The sequence below is a fragment of the Galeopterus variegatus genome, unplaced genomic scaffold (genome assembly GCF_000696425.1).
Source record: "Galeopterus variegatus unplaced genomic scaffold, G_variegatus-3.0.2 Scaffold1780, whole genome shotgun sequence".
In the NCBI taxonomy this organism is placed as follows: Eukaryota; Metazoa; Chordata; class Mammalia; order Dermoptera; family Cynocephalidae; genus Galeopterus; species Galeopterus variegatus.
Genome location: NW_007727891.1, coordinates 5,040 through 16,606, shown reverse-complemented (window position 1 = coordinate 16,606; position 11,567 = coordinate 5,040). Strand labels below are relative to the sequence as shown.

Sequence of the window (11,567 nt, the reverse complement as noted above, 5' to 3'; positions counted from 1 at the left end):
ATAGGAAGCAGCAAATGCATACTAAATGTTGCTGGGGACGGTGCCATGCCCTCAAGAAACTCTCACATTGCCAAGGGAGCCAGACAGGCAGATGGGAAATGACACCACCATGTAAGGAGTGGTAGCTGTGTCTTGGGTGGGGACAGGAGCTGAGGGGTGGGCAAGTGAGAGCTCAGAGATAAACTAGAGACTGGGACAGGTGTTCACACTCCCTGTGTATTTTCATTTTCAAACACTGTTTATTTTTAGTGTTTCTATTCTGGGCTTTATGAATTGTTTTTTACTCAGTTAAGGATCCTTCTGAATGCCCATTTTTGTAACCTTTATTCTCTTAACATTTATTACATCACATATCTCATTTTTAATAACTTTAAATGGTCACATATTATTGCATTTTGTGGTTGTATCCTAGTTTATGTAACCATTTCTGTATTGTTTAACCTGTAGATTATTTTAAAGAGTTTTGCTACTGTAACATACATTTTAATACAAGTTCAGATTATTTTGTTTGCATAGTGTCATGAACCAGAATGGTGTGGATATTTTTAAGGTTCTTGATCATATTCCTCAACTGCTTTCCTGGAAGATTCTTATTAACATTTCCACTAGCAGAGTGGAAAGTGGCCATTTTAGAGCATATTGGTGTTTTTAATTTTTTTTTTTTCCTTTTTGTCTTTTTTCGTGACCGGTAACAGGATCACAACCCTTGGTTTCGCGCCCGTACCACAACCAGCAACGGGATCGCAACCCACGGTGTCGCGCCCGCATCGCGCTCAACCAGTGAGCGGACCGGTCTCTGTATGGGATCCGAACCCTCAGCCGGAGTGCCGCCGCACTCCCAAGTGCTGCACTCTACCGAGTGCGCCACCGGGCCGGCCCAATAGTAATATTTTTACTATAATCCTCACTTCACAGATAAGAAAATCAAGTAAGGAACATAAGAACACAAAACTAGGAAGCAGTGGAACCACAACACTTGGCAACCTGACTCAAAAGCTCCTGACTTACACTACTGCACTTTAAAAAACTCTATACTGATGACCAAAATCCCTAAAAAGAGAAACATATGTTTGCCCTAAGACCGCATACTTTTGTGACTTGAGACTATAAATAAATCCCACCCAATTTCTTCAATGGTTCTTATAATTCATTGCTAACTGTACAACAAATGCAGATTATGACAAAAAATTTATTGTTTTAGAAAATATGTGTATAGTTTCATGGATAAATACTTTCAAGTTTTTAATAGGGTGCTGCTGAATTAACATGTATTGTAAAATTTATTACCATACAGTCTGATGCTCTGTGATATGTGTTAGGTACGGTAACTTTTGAAGACATAAAGACATGTGAATCCTGAGAACTTTATTAATTATACAGGATTTAATACAGGACTCTTTCGGTCCTTTCAATTTTTTCGATATTTAAAACAGTTCACACTGTTTGTCCTGTAATCATCCTCTACAACTAAGTAGTAATAAAATAAAAGTATTTATTTTAAGAATAATAAAACAACATGAATTTTAGTGGTTCAATGATACTTTACCTTTGCTGGGATATGGCTACAGTTACATTATCTCATTCAGAAGCAGTACAGAGGCTTCTATTTGAATTCTACAAAAGTATAGTCAGCTTTAAGCTTCATCTTTCATGATTTTCAGTAAGGAAAACTCTGAATTCTTTCAATTAGAGAAAGTGTAGGTGCAGAGCTCAAGCCTAAAAAACAATCCATGTATCCTGACGACTGTTAGGATCACATTATTCCATATCATAATGGCTTACCTCATACCAAGAAAAACTCTAGAGCCCCAGAGTCATTAAAAATTATCTAATCATTTTTATGATAAATTGATCAAAACTGGAGAGAACTAGATTTACAACAACTTTAAATAAAGGTTTCAAAAGCTCCATAATTATAACTGCCTTTAACTACTATAACTTTAGGGTTTAATTCATATCTCTGAATTCTTACATAAAAGCAAGCATCTTGCATGTCTACCAGGCACTATACCAGACACTTCATCTGGGTTATCTTATTTAACAAATATCCTATGGGAGAGGTATTATTATTCTTACTTTACACATGAGAGAAATAATTTTTAGAGAGGTTAAGTAATTTGCCTAACACTGTACAGATAAGAAACGGCAGAGAGAAAACTCAAACTCAGATATACCCTGATCCCAAAGCTCCTACACACATCATGTCATGTTTCATCATATTATATTACATTTCACCTCTGGACCTTGGTTTTTAGTTTAAGACATGGACTGGAAAAAGAAGATATTGTTAATAAGGTCATATTAAATTAAGGATTTTACTTTTCTGTTTAATTTTTTTAAGGTACATAAAAATTATCAACTTATAAATATATTAACATATATACATTAAAACCAGTTGCTCTGGTTCACCCAATGTACAGGCCTTTAAAATTTTAGTATAATGGATGTTATACGGCTAGGAAATTCATCTTTAGAGATTATACACTCAGCTTTAAACATGAGCTAAAATTTCTTGCGAAGAAGGGAATAAAGAAATCCTACATGCACATTTCAGGAGTAAAAGAAGGGAGTACTATTTTCTTTTTTTTTTTTTGTCTTTTTTCGTGACCAGCAACGGATCGCAACCCTCAGTGTCGCGCCCGTACCGGACCGGGACCGGCTACGGGATCGCAACCCTCGGTGTTGCTCCCGCACCTCGCTCAGCCAGTGAGCGGGAACTGGTCTGTATGTGGGATCCAAACCCTCGGCGGGAGCGCCGCCACGCTTCCCAAGCAGCGTACTGTAGCAGTGCGCCACCGGGCCGGCCCTGGAGTACTATTTTCTAACAGCATCTTATCCAGAAAGCTCGAAAGAAATATTTTTAATTTAAAACTAAGGCAATGAAACCAGCAAAGCTTGAACTGTTGAAATCTTTTATCGACTTTAACAGATGACAGTAGTTAAACTAAACTTCACTGACAAGCATACTCGTATCATTACCTGGCTTTCTCTAACTTAGGGTAAGCCTAGAGACTATATTATTTCCATTTTTGGTTTACTCATGATACTTCTAGAGAGTTAATAAAAAGATACAGATTATTAGCTTATTTTACAAGTACTGCTTGTAAAATTTTGTTTCAAATACTTCTACCTGTCATTTCCAACCATGCCACAGTGAATATATTAAAAATGGTGATAAGAGCATGGTTCTGAGAGCTTTAACAGAAGAGGAGAGTCTGTCTCTCTCTGCTCCAGCATTTTCTCAATGTGATACTCTGCCGTCACTGTTGCCACCATGAAGGCCTTCACCAGATGTGTTCCCTGGACTTTGGACTTCCCAGCCTCAGGAACTATAAGCAATAAACTTCATTTTCTTTATAAAATTCCCAGTTCTGTGTATTTTGTTATATGCAACAGAAACAGACTCACACAACCTTCATACCTGTAGTGAAGCACTATGCCCAGAGTACAGAAAACAAATGTTTGATTGAATTGACTGTTTTCAATTAACTGAAATTTACTTGACAAGTACCCTCAATTAACTAGATCCTATTCCCCTCATTTCACTCCTTATTCTAATTACAATTGTAAAACAAAGCCACAAGTGAAATAAGCCAGGTACAGAAAGAGAAATACCGCATGTCCTCACTCATAAGTGGGAGCTAAAAAAAAAAAAAAAAGCAAAAGAAGGCTACAACAATCACAATAATTCCTTGAACTCTCAAAAGAAGGTAAGGGAACCGAGGACACCAGTGATGGTGGTGGTGGTGGGGGTACTATGGAGAAATTAGTAAAGGGCCACAGAAAATGTTTACATTGTATAATGATAAAATAAGAAAAGATAAATAAATGAAATAAAACAAAGCTACAATATACACAAAATCTATAATCCACACTCAACACTCTTCCTTTCTTTCTTCCCTTCTTTGTTATTTAAGCCCTAGAAGTCTACTGAAGTCAGCTCAGCATAAATGCTACCTGCACTCAATACTTATCTTCATCACTTAAGTTTTGTCACTTTTATGCTTGATACATTTTAAAAATAAATTTTAGGGCCGGCCCATGGCTCACTTGGGAGAGTATGGTGCTGATCACCAAGGCCACGGGTTTGGATCCCTATATAGGGATGGCCAGTTAGCTCACTTGGGAGAGCGTGGTGCTGACCATACTAAGTCAAGGGTTAAGATCCCCTCACCGGTAATCTTTAAAAAATAAATAAATTTTTTTTTTTTTTTTTTTTTGGTGACCGGTAAGGGGATTGCAACCCTTGGCTTGGTGTCGCCCGCACTGTGCTCAGCCAGTGAGCACCCGCGGCGGGAGCGCCGTTGCGCACCCAAGCGCCGCACTCTCCTGAGTGCACCACGGAGCCAGCCCAATAAAATAAATTTTAAGATGAAAATGTAGAAGATTAAAAATAACTGACGTAAATACAACAAACTAGAATATACCTGTAATCAAAGAAAACCTAACTTTTGGCAGGGGGCTGAGGGCTGCCAGCATGGGTTTGAGCGAGGGGCCGGCCAGTGTCCTCCACCTGCTGAGGCCCACCCTGGGGGCTCCTGGGGAGGACAGCTGTGCAGGCCACAAGCCCCGAGTGCACCACCATGTCCGATCTGCACACTTGTGCCATGGTGGAAGTCCCCACCAAAACGCTATATGTCCTGGCCTGCTCAGCAAGCTGCTCGGCAGGGAGGACAGCTGTGCAGGCCACAAGCCCCGAGTGCACCACCATGTCCGATCTGCACACTTGCGCCATGGTGGAAGTCCCCACCAAAACGCTATATGTCCTGGCCTGCTCAGCAAGCTGCTCGGCGGCACTGGGAGCTGCGTAGTGCCTCAAGGTCCACAGCAAGGCTAAGCCACTGGCCTTATGCCTGGGCTGTGCAGCTGATGTCTACAGGTCTTGCCATGTAAGAGTACCAGAGGAGCTCCTGAAAGACCTATTGCCAGAACCAGTGACCTTGGAACACTCGGAGGAGCTCAACAAGGACCTGAACCAGTTTACTCCTCTTGCAGGCATCCAGATTGCCTTCATGTAGGACTTGGCTCAGTTGCTTGCGGGGACCTCTTCCTCTCACCAGTGCCAACCTCAGCTACCAGGCCAGTTCTTTCAAAGTTGACGAGTTCTAAGACCTCTGGCCTCAATTGTCCCTGGTTATTGATGGAGGACAAACTGGGGATGGACAAAGCCGAGTTATCACCTCAGCTGAACTGTGGTTGACTTATCTGTGCTTGAAAAGTTTGGCATCATTTGTCCAGGCTGTGCCCTGTAAAGTATTATAGCCATCCTCCAACAGAAGTACAGGTTGCTCCCCTCACATGGATCCTGTGCTGAAACTCTGAAGGAGGGAAGACCCATGGACTGGTGCTGGACACTATGTGTCTATTTGCTGGTGGTTGGCAAGGCCTCATTTGCAGAGGTGGCTGGAGCTACATCACTAGTTTGACCCTTTAGGTAATATGTCTTTCTGAACACTGTAGACAAGGCTCTAGAAGCTGCTGACTTAGCTTCACACCTAGGGGGGAAGGTTATATTTATATCCATAGTTTCATGTATCAGCCAAAGCTGAATAGAGAGGTTAAGAACATCCCTAGGGAATCCTACTCTAACTTTTTTTTTTCTCTCTCTGTTGAAAAGTAAACAACAGATTTAGAATGTAGTGAGAGCTTCCTCTCTGATGGCATTTAGGGTCCAAATCAGCCAGAAGTGCCAGTGCTAGTGCTATTAAAAAGTCTCAGGTAATTAAAGGCATGAGTTTTGGTTCCTGGAGCTGGAATGAGGTTGGATATAAGATAGTAGAGCCACAGGCTAAACACTTTCTTCTGAACCAGTGAGGCTAGTGGTGCAGTATGCTGTAATTGCCTGGAGGGAAGAGTGGTCATTCTGGTCTAATGGTGGGAAGTCTGCTCAGTTGGTGGCAGGGGCTGTGGGGGATGGGTAGATCCAGATTAAAGAATATTGAAAAATAAATCTCTACTACAAGAAAGAAAAGAAAAGAAAAGAGGGAGGGAGGGAGGGAGGAAGGAAGGAAGGAAGGAGAAAGAAAGGAAACCTAACTTTTATTAAAGAGGAAGTTTACTTTTAATCACAGGTTAGTCACAGTCCTATGGAAAAATCATCTAATCAAATAATACAAAAATTTTAACTAGTGAGAAGATTTACATTATAAATAATACTTAGAACTTATAGAACTTCTGAACAAAATTTTCTTATATACATTTTTAAAAATAAATATTTAGATATATCTTTTAAATATTTGTTCACTGATTATACAAGTACATGCTGGTTGTTTTTAAAAAGAGCTCACAGAAACATATAAAAAGTGAAACTGCATCACCAAAGAAGACTTCCTGGTAAGTTTTTCCAATCATATACTAACATTTTTGACACATCCACAATATTGTGTAACCATCACTACGATTATACCCCAAATCTTTTCATCACCTCCAGCATCAGTTCTGTACCCATTAAACAATAACTTCCCCTCACTGAGTCCCCTTAGCCTCTGGTAACCTCTATCTACTTTCTGTCTTTATGAATTTGCCTATTCTAGGTACCTTTTTAAAGTGGAATCATACAATTATTTTCCTTCTGTGTCTGACTTATTTCACTAACCATAACATTTTCAAGGTCCATCCATGTTGTAGTAAGGGTAGGAATCTCCTTCCTTTCTAAAGCTGAGTAATACTCCATTGAATGTATATACCACATTTTATTTATCCATTCATCTGTTTATGTACACTTGAGTTGCTTCTACTTTTTGGCTATTGTGAACAATGCTACTATGAACATGTACAAATATCTGTTTGAGACCCTGTTTTCAATTCTTTTGCATATGTACCTAGGAATGAAATTGCTGGGTTATATGGTAGTTCTATGTTTAACCTTTTGAGAAACTGCCAAACTGTTTTCTACAGCATCTATACCATTTCATGTTCCCAAGAGCAATACACAAGAGTTCCAACTTCTCCCCATCTTTAGCAACACTTGTTATTTTCTGTGTGTGTGTGTATTCTTTTTTTAACAGTCATCATCCTAATGGGTATAAAGTGGTACCTAGTATTATTAGGGCTCTTGCAAATGTGCAAGTGTTTGGGATTTAAGTAAGCACAGACAAAGGACACCTAACAACTTGGTAGTTAAAAGTACTTCCAAAAAGAGGGGCAATTTAAACTGGGAGGAGGGGGGTGTTCTGAAAAAAAGTTAAATATAAGAAAAGAGAAAAGGGGTTGCAAGAAAAGAATTAGCAGTTACAAAGGGATGGAGTCAAGAGAATGTGGTCTTCAGTACAGTGGTTCTCAAAGCATGGTCCTTAGGTCAGCAGTATGAACATCACCTTGTAACTTGTTAAAAATGGATATTTGGGGGCCCCACCCCAGATCAACAGAAACCAAAAACAAGTACAGCAATCGGTTTTAACAAACTCTCCAGATGATTCTGATACACACTAAAGTTTTAGAACCACTGGTCTAGTCTGATCATGGAACTATAATTATGATTATAATCATGATTATAATATATAATATATATAGAAGATTAAAGCAAAGGAGGAAGGAGGGGCAGTAGTGCCCACTGACAAATGTAAGAGGTCAAATTGCACAGCGCTTTGTATGCAAATATTAAACCAGGAGGAGCCAGGACAGTTCCCAGTTTGTAAAACTTTTCCTCTCTTACTTGCCACCACCCTCAACAACTGAACAAACATTCTTTTCAAGTTCTCAGAATATTTATGAAACTTGACCATGTGCTATGCCCAAGAACCACTAAGTTGGATCCACAAATTTAGATGTTATATTTTCATTATCATTCAGTTTTAAGTGTTATTAAACCTCCATCATGATATCTTTTGCAACCTCAAGTGTTATTTAGAGGTGTATTTTTAAATTTCCAAACATTTTTAAAAGTCACCTTTTTGAAAACTGAGTCCTAACTTAGCTTGCATTGTCATCAGAGAAGGTGGTCTGTATGACACAAATTCTTTGCAATTTATTGAGATTTTCAGGGGCATTTTTTAAGATTGTTGAATAATTATCTCTTGTAATATCAGAAATTCTGGATTCCACAAAGTACTGTACATGCATATAGTAGCAACTGTATGATACCTATACTGATTCTTCAAAACTTGAGTACAATGTTCTATACTCACCCAGTAGCTCAAGCTTATTGTAGCTGTTGCGTTTGGTTTATGTTTGCTGAACCTATGTTATTTGGTACAAATAACTTTAGAATTCTAATACCTTCCTCCTAAACTGAACTTTTTATTATTATATGATGTGGCAGAGTCTGTTGGTGGCCTCCCCAATATCAAACCTCCCCTCTTTCCTCAGTAAGGAAAGTCCAATTTTACTATGGGCAGCAATGTGCTGCCCTAAAATACATTTCCTAACTGCCTTGCAGCAAAGGGCCAATGAAGTTGCAAGGTCGAACTTCCCCATTTTAAGAGATGGTCTGATAACTTGCACGTGCTCCACCCACCCACTCCCATAATTTCCTCCTACAAGCAATCTGTGAGAGTTGGTGCTCCAAGCAACCATGTTGGACCATAAGGCTAGCCACATGCTAAAGATAGTGGTACAAAAACAGAAATATACTAGGACCTTGGTGACAAAAATGAATACTCAGCCCCTACACTGCCAATCTCTAGACTCTTTTATGCGGGAGAAAAATAAATGTCAATCTTTAAACCACTGTTACTTCCATCTCTACTGAGCAGCAAGAAGCAATTCCCATCTAAAACACTGATACTATTTCTAGTAATGCTCCCTTAGCCTGCATTCTATTTTATTATATTAATATAATTACACTGATTTCTTTTGCTTAATATTTTGCCAGGTATATCATTTTCTATCCTTTTACTTTCAGCTTGCCTCTGTCCTAATATTTTAATTTCCTAAAAACCACGTTTTTACACAGCCTGACAATTTTTGTCTTTTAATTAGAGCATTTAATCCATTTATATTCATTATGACCACGAACATATTTGGCCATATTTCTACCCTATTATTCCTACCATATCTTTGTCCTACCCTTTTGTTTTTTCTCTCTCTTTTTCCACATAATTTGAGGTCTCCCTCTTGCAATTCATTTGCTTCCTAATACAACTTTTATTTTTTCAAGGGCTACTCTAGAAATTTTTAAGTGTACATATAACTTAAAGTTTAAAATTAATCAATGTCTATTACCCTTCTCTCATTAGTCTATTTGTGGAATTCTGAGAGATGTTGTACTAGTTTTCTGTTGCTACTGCAACAAATTTAGGTATTTAATAGTAGGAAGACTTTTTTTTAAGGACAGTTTCCCTTATTACTGGAAATAGGTAAATTGTACCTATTCTTAACTAATAATAAATGTAAGCTTATGTTATGCCAGTGGTTCAGAAATTATACATACCCTACCTGTACATCTCAATTCCATATTCTTTTCTTCCTTCCCCCCAAAGTTCCTTTCTAAGGGGTTTTCTTTACCAAATAACTATAAGGAATTTGGTAGTCTTTGCCACCCATTTCCAAGATCCCTAAACTTTCTCAATATCCTTAATTTTTAAGACATGGCTTTTACAGACTATAAAATGTATTTATGAAATTATTACCAAATAATAAAAGTTAGGTATACCTATTTTAAACAAAAGTGAAATAATAAAAACTTTAAATGTTTTACATGTTAGGTGATGAAATTCTCATTTTCCTTTAATTTTTAGTTATTTTCATTACATTACTTATGCAATAAAATGAAAACTACCACTGTTTTAAACTGGCTAGCTTCCCTTTGCCATCCTTGGCTGAAAAATTATTCATACTAATATGCTACTTAACTCTACCCTACCAGCCATTCTCTCATGTAATTGTTTCAGGATGTTGGTAAATTTCTACAGGCAGCTAAACTTAAGAAACAGTCACTGTAAAGTCTGTCATGCTGCAGTTTTTATTTCAAAGCTATAGAAAGACACCCCACTCTTTGTGGCTGCCAGAAATCAGCCACGAGTATATTATGATCAAAATTAATAAAGGCCTAATATTGTAATCTGCCAAAGAAGGGAATCAGGCTGAAATCACTAACAGAAAAATGACTACTATTCATGCCAATGCACCTCCAACATAAAAAAGGAAGTTAGAATGGTTTCACAAGCTCAAGAGTGGGGGGAAAAATACTGACTTACAGAAGCATACAAATGGTAAAGGATGGTAACACCAAGGTCCTAGAGTCAATCCCTGTACTGGATAAACATAAAAAAAGGAAAGAAAAACAACAACAAACTGTAAAGCAATGGGCAGACAATCCAGAGAAATAGTAATCTCTGACTACACCTCAATTTCTTTATTGGTAAAATAAAGAATGACTACCACACACAAAAAAACAAATCTGATCAGAGATGTGGGGCTAACCACAAAGAGTGTTCTTTCCCTTCATCCCTGATCTTCCTGTAAGCTTCAAAGCAGCATGTGGGAAGGAGGAGGTAAATGGTAAGTATAACTAGTTAGACAAAAAACACCCATAACCTGTCAAGGGACCTCTCCTTATATCCACACAGAGGGCCAACGAGTTTCTGCTGTTCTTGTGCCTCCACACCAAACTAACAGAATTCTGAAAAGAACTTGAATTTGTTTTACTTTGGCTTCTTTGCCAGCTTACCTTTATTTCTTACTATTGCAAACAAAGATATTTCTCCTTTCCTTTCTGTGACTCCATACTGAATCCACAAGAACCCATTAAGTCTTCTAGATCTATGTACAATACTAGTAAATAAAGGTAAACTGGCAAACAATCCAAAGGAGTAAAAACCAAAACAAAAAATTGCCTGTTTTTAGCTGCTAATACAGATCTCCAGAATCATTAGATGAAAAGTCTCTGACTGGGAAATAGCCCTGCAACTGAAAATCCAGTGAAAAATCAAAACTGTTTGAGAGAAGTAAAGAAGGAAATAGCCTCCCATGGCCTCAAAGTGGGAAAAGTGCTGTTAAAACTGTATTCAATACCATCACTTGAAAATAAGAGACATGCGTTATCAGTTTCACTTTGAAATACCTGTTTTTAGCTGCTAATACAGATCTCCAGAATCATTAGATGAAAAGTCTCTGACTGGGAAATAGCCCTTCAACTGAAAATCCAGTGAAAAATCAAAACTGTTTGAGAGAAGTAAAGAAGGAAATAGCCTCCCATGGCCTCAAAGTGGGAAAAGTGCTGTTAACACTGTATTCAATACCATCACTTGAAAATAAGAGACATGCGTTATCAGTTTCACTTTGAAATAGTAAAGGCACTGAGTAAAAAGGGTGTTTCTTTAAAGCAAAGAAAGACACAATGAGGAAAGAAATAATTAATTGGTTCACCACAAATAAGTAAAGAAAAAAGAAATGGAAGGAAAAAAAAAAAAAATCCCCACCCCAAACCATATTTTAGCACTGCTTTGTGAAGAATTAATTAAAACCAACCCTTCTCTAGTAGCTTGCTCAGAAGTCAAACATACTGAAGGAAAAACCTAACACACCCACAGCATTCCCATGAGGCTGGGCCAAATTCAATAACCAAGACATGGTAGTGAAACATAATTTTGTATATTTGGCTGCAAAATGTCCATGTCTAAATCAAT

At 38.1% G+C, this 11,567-nt stretch overlaps 1 pseudogene; it reads left to right on the top strand.

Annotated features, from left to right (window-relative positions):
- Positions 1 to 4,709: 4,709 nt before the first annotated feature.
- Positions 4,710 to 5,426, top strand: LOC103595492 (annotated as a pseudogene).
- Positions 5,427 to 11,567: the final 6,141 nt, after the last annotated feature.